This window comes from Notamacropus eugenii, chromosome X (assembly GCF_028372415.1).
Source record: "Notamacropus eugenii isolate mMacEug1 chromosome X, mMacEug1.pri_v2, whole genome shotgun sequence".
Classification (NCBI taxonomy): Eukaryota; Metazoa; Chordata; class Mammalia; order Diprotodontia; family Macropodidae; genus Notamacropus; species Notamacropus eugenii.
This window is the reverse complement of record NC_092879.1, coordinates 64,562,153-64,571,526: the sequence shown is the minus strand read 5'-3', so window position 1 is coordinate 64,571,526 and position 9,374 is coordinate 64,562,153. Positions and strand designations below refer to the sequence as shown.

At 41.7% G+C, this 9,374-nt stretch overlaps 1 pseudogene; it reads right to left on the bottom strand.

Annotated features, from left to right (window-relative positions):
* Positions 1-5,275: 5,275 nt before the first annotated feature.
* Positions 5,276-5,958, bottom strand: LOC140515499 (ras-related protein Rab-2A pseudogene; annotated as a pseudogene).
* Positions 5,959-9,374: the final 3,416 nt, after the last annotated feature.

Sequence of the window (9,374 nt, the reverse complement as noted above, 5' to 3'; positions counted from 1 at the left end):
TCAACTGGCAGAAATTGGACCTGTTTATGTTCTACTTATTGTGAACAGGAGGGTGGGGAGAGATGTAAAATGGTGATATTCTAATAGAGTTGGTACTAAGTTTAAATTCAATATGGATTTGGAGAAATAGATGTATAGATAAAGATATGGGAATACATAGAAAGATACACACATTCCGTATGTACTGTATATAGAGATATGTGTGTATAACACGTATGTCATAATGATGTGACTTTCTCCTTCAGTCTACTGTTCATATCATATTTGTTGGAGACAGGGTGGCCTGGTTAGGTCTTGACTGGCTTTAAGAATTTGAAATAGCCAACATACCACATAGACTCTCTGGGTCAGGGGAATGAAAGCAGGAATGGGTGGCATGAGATCAATGAATGGGAACATTTCTTTTCATTGGACTATGGAGTTTAAAAAGGAGATGAATTTGCAGGGAAGCTGAAAGGCTGGTTGGAGGCAGCTTTTGTAAGGAGGAAGGCCTTGACCCTTCTGGTCATTGGAGGCTGTCAGAGGTCCACAGCTGCAGGTTTGAACTTTGTGATCAGAATTGTTCCCCTTATTTGGGCTTAGTGCTTGAAATCTATCACTGGCACTGCATGTTGGAAAATGTTTAAGTGTTCTCAAGACTGACAAGCAACGGTCTATGATTATGTAACACCCAAATCATTCAGGTAGTGTTTATGTACAATCGAACATAATAAAGGAAAAGGAAAACAAAGATTTGTTATGCTTTTTCTATTTACCTGGAATGACAAAGTTATTTTGCATCCCATTAATTTGTATTTAGTCAGTGTCATTAATGAGACTGTTTCTGTGCTTGAGTTATTTTTAACTTCATTAGGACGTCAGGGTTAGTTAGACAGATAGAGGAGCATCAGCCAGAGGCCACATAAGAGAACGATTAATGCCCCTCCTCCAACTCATCCCTCTCTTCCTTTACCCTATCCCATCCATATGTTACTCTAGCCCTGCCAACCCCTTCCATTGTGACCACAGAGATTCATCTTCCATAGTGAACTTGTCTTCATCCTGGCCTTCTTTCTCTCTTCATCCTTCCGTCTATATTTTCCCTCACACAGACCACCAGAGGCCCACTGATAGCATTACTTCTCTAGCCCTCCTCTACACTATTGTCTGAACTTTCACTCATCATAACCCTAAACTACACCCACATCCTGTGGAGGTGATGAGTTGGAATAGTCTTCTTCTCACTGCCTTTCAATACTTGGAGACTCTCCCTATCACAGTCCCTCAGTGGCCTCCCCTTTAAAGTTTGTAATATGAACATTTTGCACTTATTCCAAATGATGCTGGCTGCTCTGTACTGGCCGAGTCACTTGCCCTCCTTTCTCAGGGATGGCTTGCCATCTCCCTCTTTCTCCTAATTCTTGGCCTTATACTAGAGAACTTCACTTTTCATGATGATGCCCCTATAGAGTCCTTAACCTACCCGATACTCAGGCTCCTTAAATCCTAGGTCTGATTTCTTCACTCTCCCTCAGCCACACAGAGAGATGGTCATAACCACTATTTTACCACTCTCCATAAAAGGTTCTACTTCCATAATGAAAAGACCTGACATTCCTCTATGTGATTGTGAGCTTCTACATTCCCTCACCTTTCCTAATACATTCTTTACCTACACGGAGACCTCTGATCTCTCTAGCCCTCAGTGGTTTCTCAGGCCATTATCCCTGTTCTGACTTCATTTCCTTCCCTTTCTAATTTTGACCCTAAATTTAGCCAATTCAACTCTATCCTGTCCTCCTCTCTTACATCGTTTGTCCCCTTTTCCTGTTGCTCCTCATATTCTTCCAAACCTCAGTGCTGTATTACTCTCCTCTATCTGCCTCTTCTTCTCATACTCACGTGCTCTAGAGAGAGGAACTAGGAGCTACAGCAGGCCTTGAAGAAGCAGGTTTGAATGGAGCTGGAGGAAGTTCCATAACTGTGTTAACTGGGTACGTTGGAAATTTACATAGTCTAATTTCAAATCCATATAGTCTAATTGTGGCTCTCACCACAGCAAGGCAATGCTTTTATTTCTCCCTAAATTATTCCCTAGCTCATTCCCTATCAAAGTTTTTCTAGACATGTTTTTATTTTTTTTAAGCTTCTCACATCTCTCCCTCTTTATTAGCTAAAGTCTCCACCCCTTTGCTGAGAAGACTGAGGCCATCTGAGATGAGCTCCCTCTTCTTCCCTTCATCTCAAACCATCTTTGGCATCCCGGAATCATTCCCCTCTTTCTCTGTGGAGCCTTTCCTGCTCTTTTCATCTATCACTGTTCTCCCTCTTCAATGAACTTGGATTAAACCACTTGGTATTTCTTCCTTTCATATTTATTTTAGATAAATTTCTATACAACCTTACTGTCTCATCTTTTAAAATGTTACCTTGAGAGGAGGGAATTGCTGGATTTATTTTATTTGTATCTCTCGGTGCCCAGCTGAATGCTTGTCCCAGTTAGTCTTGGCATTCAAAATGCTCATTGATAGTCTGATGCAAGGGTCAAACTTGAGGCTGCTCTTTTTGCTCCTCGATCAGTTCTTGTCTCAAATTCTACCCCTTCACTCTTTAACTGAAGAAACAGAGACAAAACATGTCTTGCTTGGCTGCACTGGGCTAGGGTCTGACCTAGCACAAGGGGCAAGGACTTCATTCTCTGCCAGGGAATGACTCAACCTTAAAGACCATTCAATTCTGTGATGATTTCATAGACTAATACATTAAAAGCTCAGATAAACTTCAGAGGTCATCCTGGCCAATCCATTTATTTCACCTATAAGGAAACTGAGGCCCAGAAAGGGATTGCGTAGTGGAGTTACCCATGTGGCAAGTAGAGGCACTGGAGTTGCAACTGAGGTCTTTCAGACTCCAAATCTAGTGGAGGTGGGGTTTTTTTTTTGGTTGTTTTATTTTTTGTTTGTCTCTAGAGAAAGGAACTAGGAGCTACAGCAGGCCTCGGAGAGGCAGGTTTGGGCTTGGCCTACCTAAGGAAAAATTTTGTAACACCAACACACTTGGCTAAGTGAATATCCACCTTTACTCAGCCCAATGGTTAAGGAAGGTTCCTTGTGAGGCTGATAAATCACTGTTAGCATTCTGTTCACAGACTTATTGAGGAGCTCTGCTTAGGGAAGGAATATGGAAGGCAGCAGCCTAACAGCATCACAGTGACCCCTGCTGAGCTATGCCATCCCCTCCCTTACTCAAACTGCTGCTTCTTTCTTCCTTTAATTGTCCAGATCCCCACGCCACCTCCTTCCCCTTGCTATGTCTTTCATTTACTCTGAAGATACTGCTAGGGTTTGTAGGAATTATTATTTTTCTCTTGTATTTGTATGAAGGATTTATTTCATCCAATTCCCACAATTTCATTTTAAGCCAAGGTGTATGGGGGGGTTAAGGTGGTGACAGGACCACACTGAATAAATTACCCCAAGTTTTCCACTTTGTGATTTTTAATCTGGTGGGTTTATTGCAATGTCCCTATCCAGATCTGGCAAGGTGTTGGCCCCCATTGCTTCTGGCTTCCCTTGAAGATCAGCTTATATGTCACTTTGAGGGAGACCTTCTTTTCCCCTCTTCTTTCTTACTCCTTATACAGATTACTCCTTGTGTGTATTTGTCTGTGTGTGTGTGTGTGTGTGTGTGTGTGTGTGTCCACATATATGGAAGGGGAAGAAGGAAATAAACATTTATTAAGTATTACTATGCACCAAGCACTGTGGTAAATACTTTATAGATATTATCTCATTTAATCATGTATACACAATGCACACATGCATTTATGCTTGCACATACACAACACACATACATGTATATATGTTTGCACATACAGCTGTATTCAATGGATTTATATGCATTGCATTCCGTGAGATAATGTAAGCTTCTCCAAGGAACAAACTTGTCTTCACTTTATCCTTGTATTTTCTATGCCTAACAGAGCAAAAACTCTGTGTCTGCACACACACATGTATGCATACATACAAACACACACGTGTGTATGTACACATACAAGCCAAGATCTACATGTACATACCTGTGTGTGTATGTGTTCATACACATCTGTTTATGCATGATGCATTCCCCAGTAGAATGTAAGCTTCTTCATGGCTGGAGCTTCTTATTTTGTCATTGAATTTTGAATTCCCAGTTCCTAGCTAATTCCTATATGCTAAATGGTTTGGTTATAGGTTTACCACAGAAAAGTATAAATGTTTATTATACAACCAGCTTGAAAAACAACCCTGCATAAAAATCCCTGCTTAGAAATTCTATAGTTAAATAATTCCGTAAAACAGTATTTTTTTTCGAAAGAAAAGATCAAAGTCCTTTTAAGGTACCATTTGAAAATGTATTGCTGTGGGTGCCATTTAAACACATCTGGTCACTCAGCTGTTATTTGTCACTCTTTACTATGCTCTTACACAGAGTATTCATCAATGCAAACAATGAAAAACATTTCTCAAGGAGTGTTATGAAAACCATATGAACAGAAAATACATGGCATTAAAACTTGTTAAAACACCCATGCCTAGATGAAGTTTGCAGGCACAGACTAGGGGGCAGTTGCCTAGGACTCAATGACAAGATGACAAACATGTTAAACAGGTTTACCAGGTTTCTAATTCAATTTCAACCCAGTCCCCAGAAATGCTTTGGGAGGCATACAGAGTCTTCAAGATCTAAACAGTTTAGAATTTATGCAAATGAGTCAAAGAATTCAAAAAGGAAAAATTAAGCAGCTTAGGGGGCGCTCTCTGCAGACAGCAAAACCTTGAAAATCAACATACTTTTGAAGAAGTTATACAAACTATGCTTTGATGGGAAACACACTGGGTCTAGAACCAAGGCGGAGTCTGGGTTGGCAGCTTTGCTCTTTTCACTTAATACTGTTTTTTTTGGGAGGGGGGAGGGGCTCAAACTTCTGTGGACCTCTTCATCTCATCTTTGAAATTATAGTACTGATTGATGACATCTGATGTCCTTTCTAGCTGCAAAGCCAAGATCTTATAGACATCAAGTTGGCAGAAGTGCTTGGGAAACAGACTGGTATCATCCTCAGGTGACTTCTAGTGTTGAATACATTTCAAGGGCATGAGACATTTAGAATGATCATACTAAACAGATATAGATACAATTTTTTTAAAGTTAACTTTTATTCAAAGTTGTACAAAAATTTTAGAATACAGTCTTTACAAAGTCACTTCATAAATGGTTACACTGGACATTGGTAGAGATGATTTGACTGGCCCCATTCAGTCTTCTCTTTAAGTACTGATCTGCTTAACAGCAACATCCTCCAGACTTTTGTGCTCTCTGATTCCCTGCACACAACACAGTAGCCGGGGAATACTGAGGACCTATTCTAATGCCACTGGTGTCATTACTCATGTCAAAGAATCCTTCTTGAATCTTCTCATAAATCCCCTTGGCTGTATTGATGAAGGCTTCTTCTACATTTGACGCTGTCTTTGCTGAAGTTTCCATGAAGATAAATCCACGTTCTAGGGCAAAAGCTTCTCCTTCTTCCTTTGTTACTTCTCATTTGATGTCTAGATCACTCTTATTGCCAATGAGCATGATGACCATGTTGTAGTTGGAATGCTGACGCACATCTTCCAACCAATTTGTCAAGTGACTGAAGGTAACTCTCCGAGTGATATCATACACCAGAATGGCTCCAGCAGCCCCACAGTAATAGGATCTTGTGATGGAGTGGAAGGATTCTTGCCCCGCTGTATCCCAGATCTGGAGATTGACCTGCTTGCCCTCAATGGATATGAGGCGGGATCTAAACTCCACACCAATGGTCAGGTTGTGCATCTGCTGGAACCTCTTTTCATTAAATTGCAACAGTAGGCACGATTTGCCCACCCCCACATCACCAATGATGACATACTTGAATAGATAGGCATATGCCATGGTGATATCTGCCATTGGCTACAGCTTCTGTCAAGTAATTGGTGTATGGTTAGGAATCCTTTTCAGTTTAAGTTCTGACTATTCCTCCCCCAGTTACTCCCCCCCACACACACAATCTAGGCATTCCTAAGTATGTTGTTTAGTTGTTACCAACTCTAAGTGACCCATGGGATTTTTTTTTGCCATTTCCTTCTCCATTGTGCCTTAAACTCTGATCCTCCTGACTGTAGACCACTTAGCTGTGCCCATTCCTAAGTACAGCCCTGCCCCCCCACCCATATAAGACTGAGTCACAGTTTCACTTGGTTAGGGACCCTATTCTGACTTTTTTACCTCAGCCATTCCCTTCCCTTCCCCCCCAAGTACTCCAAGTAGGGCCCCAGTTTCCCCTCAGCTCATAGCAGTCCTTCCTCACCCACCAGCTCCCTAGTACAGTTCTTACCTCCCACAAGCCTGACTCACTGAGAAAGCTCCTGAACAGGATTAGGATTGGAATGTCCCACAAGAAGTTAAGCCCAGTGGCGAGCCCAACAGACATACTGGACAATCGAATTCTAGTTGCCAATGCAACTTCACCTACTGCCTATGTCACAATGTCCAGGAAGTTGGAATGGGGTGGAGTGGGGCAGGAGTCTCCTTCTGAGAGCAAAAGTTCTTGTTGCCAAGGCTACCTATCATAGTGCATCTTACTGATTCAGTTTTGGAGGGAAGCCTTTTATTTGATTTTAGGCTTAGTTTTGGTTGATGGTTTGATTTACACATTAACCATTACCTTCATTTCCAATATATTTCTTCTCCCTCTCCTCAGAGGACCATACCTTATAATAAATAATTTTTAAAAAAGTTCAGAAAACTAACCAAATAGGTCAACTAAATCTGACACTGTATGTAACAATCCATACCTACAGTCCCTCCTCTCTGCCAAAAAGGAAGGAAATTTCATTTTCTGACCTAGCATAAAGAGTTTCTATGTAGGAAGGCAAGTTTATGGTTTCCCAAGCATATTTCTCAGAAATTGGACACAGTGCTCTTTTGGCACTAGGTGGGCTATTGAAGTTCCAGGTCTCTTCCAACTCTCTGTCCGATGAGCTTCCTCACATACAACCTTCTCCATATGCCCTCCTTCCCCATGGCTAGGAGAAGCTTTCTTTCCTTGGCCCATAAAAAGAGCTTAATTTGACCCTCTTCTCTGCTCCGATTATATCTCACTTTGCATTTGTATGTGGCAGGCCGTTGCCAGAATCACAACTGAGGTGGGAGACCCCCAATTCCAACCTAGACCCAAACAAGAAGCCTCCCTATAACCTCCAAGAGTGACTGATGAAAAGTCAAGAGCATGGGTGGGGAACCTGCAGCCTCAAGGCTACATGTAGCCCTCTAGGTCCTCAGGAGTGGCCCTTTGACTGCGTCCAAGTTTTATAGAACAAATCCTTTTATTAAGGGGATTTGCTCTGTGAAGTTTGGATTCAGTGGAAGGACCGCCCCCAAGGACCTAGAGGGTTACATGTGGTCCCAAGGGGCTCCCCACCCCGATCAAGAAGATCTGGATTCAAATTCTACTTCAAACATTTTTAGCAGCATGACGATAAGTATGTGTGTGTGTGTGTGTGTGTGTGTGTGTGTGTGTGTGTGTGTGTGTGTGTGCGTGGTGGGGGGAGGGGGGAACAGGGCAATGATAAGTGATTATATAGTGCCTCCTATATGCCAGACATTAAGGTAAAGTATTTAGAACAAAGAAGTGTTTCATACTAAACATACTAAACTGCTTAATGTCTATGAGCTCCAGTTTCCCAACCTATAAAACTGCAATAATTCCTGTACTAATAATCTCTCAGGTTGTTCTGAAGCCTAAATGATAGCACATATAAAATACTTTACAGAACTCAAAGTGCTAAATGTATGTCACTTAATATTATGAATTTTCAATATTAATAGCAATAATTATTAATTAGCTAAGGTTAGGGCAGATAGGTGTCACAGTGCATAGAGTGCCAGGTCTGAAGTTAGCGGGACCTGAGTTCAAATCCAGCCACAAACACTTCCTGGCTATATGCCCCTGGGCCCTGTTTACTCATCTGTAAAATGAGCTGGAGAAGGAAATGGCAAGCTAGTATCTCTGCCAAGGAAACCCTAAATAGGGTCACAGAAAGTTGGACACGTCTGAAAAACAACTAAACAACAACAGTTATTAATATTAATGATAATTTTAATAACATTACAACAAGTAGGCCACATTTTGCCAGAAAACCTCCAGTAAGGTATGGATACATGCACATGTATGTGCTTATCTGTATATGTACATATGTGTGTGTGTGTGTGTTTGTGTGTGTACCTGACTAACCCCATGGAAGCCTGTGAAACTTTTGGGTAGTTCCATTTTTTAGAAAATTCTTGGCCCTCTGTGAATACTACCCAGTCTGCCAGTAAACACTGAAGGGTCTACTACGTGCCAAGCACTGTGCTAAGCCCTGGGGACACGAAGAAAGGCAAAATATATCCCTTGCCCTCAAAGAACTTGAACAATATCACAGATGGGTATACACAGTGCATCTGTGTGTTTATATGTGTATATATGAGCACACAAGATATTATATCTGTACACATATGTATGTACCAAGCACTGCATGTATACACACATGTGCGAATGTGTACTCATGTATACATATACAGGAATAGAGAGCATCCCAGGCATTGGGAATAGCCCAGTGTGCTACTAACTGCATTTGCCTGCCCCAGTAGGGATGCCATTCTAAAGACATGCTTGGCAACCACACAGTCAAGATACAAGTGGAGTTACACAGTGTCTGTGTCAAAACTGGGGAGGTTTCGACACTAGCAGAACAGGCCTGGTGCCAGCTTGGTTTCTGCACCCGAGGGCCTCCCTTGTCTCAACATTCTGCCATAGCAAGGGTTACAGGAGGCCACAGCAGCTGCCCCCTTTGAGCTCAGCTCCCAAGTGCCTGCCAGCCTGCTCACCCTCCTCCAGACCCAATCTGGAATCCAGCTTTGTCCCTTGTTTGTTATATGGTACAAGACACATTTCTTGTTTGTTAACAGATTTTAGCAATTAGCAAAAAGGCCAACTGGAGGAGAAAAAGCATTAGCCTAAGAATTAAGAGGCTAGGCTTATATCAATCAATGGGTATTTATTAAGTATGACTTTGTGCTAGGCACTGAGGATGCAAATTCAGAAGTGAGATGGCCGTTGCTCTCCAGAAGTTTATATACTCGTGGGGGTGATGTGTGTTCACAAAGAAGTAGCATTTAAGCTTTCCCTTGCAAAATCCAGACTTTAGACTTAGGTAATACTTATGGTCTCTTCCACTTCTAAAATCCTGTGGTTGTATGAATCATCTCATTTTTCTTAAACAAGTCAACCTTTACCAAAAGCCTCAAATCAGCATAATATGTGGTGGTGGTAGTAGTGGTAG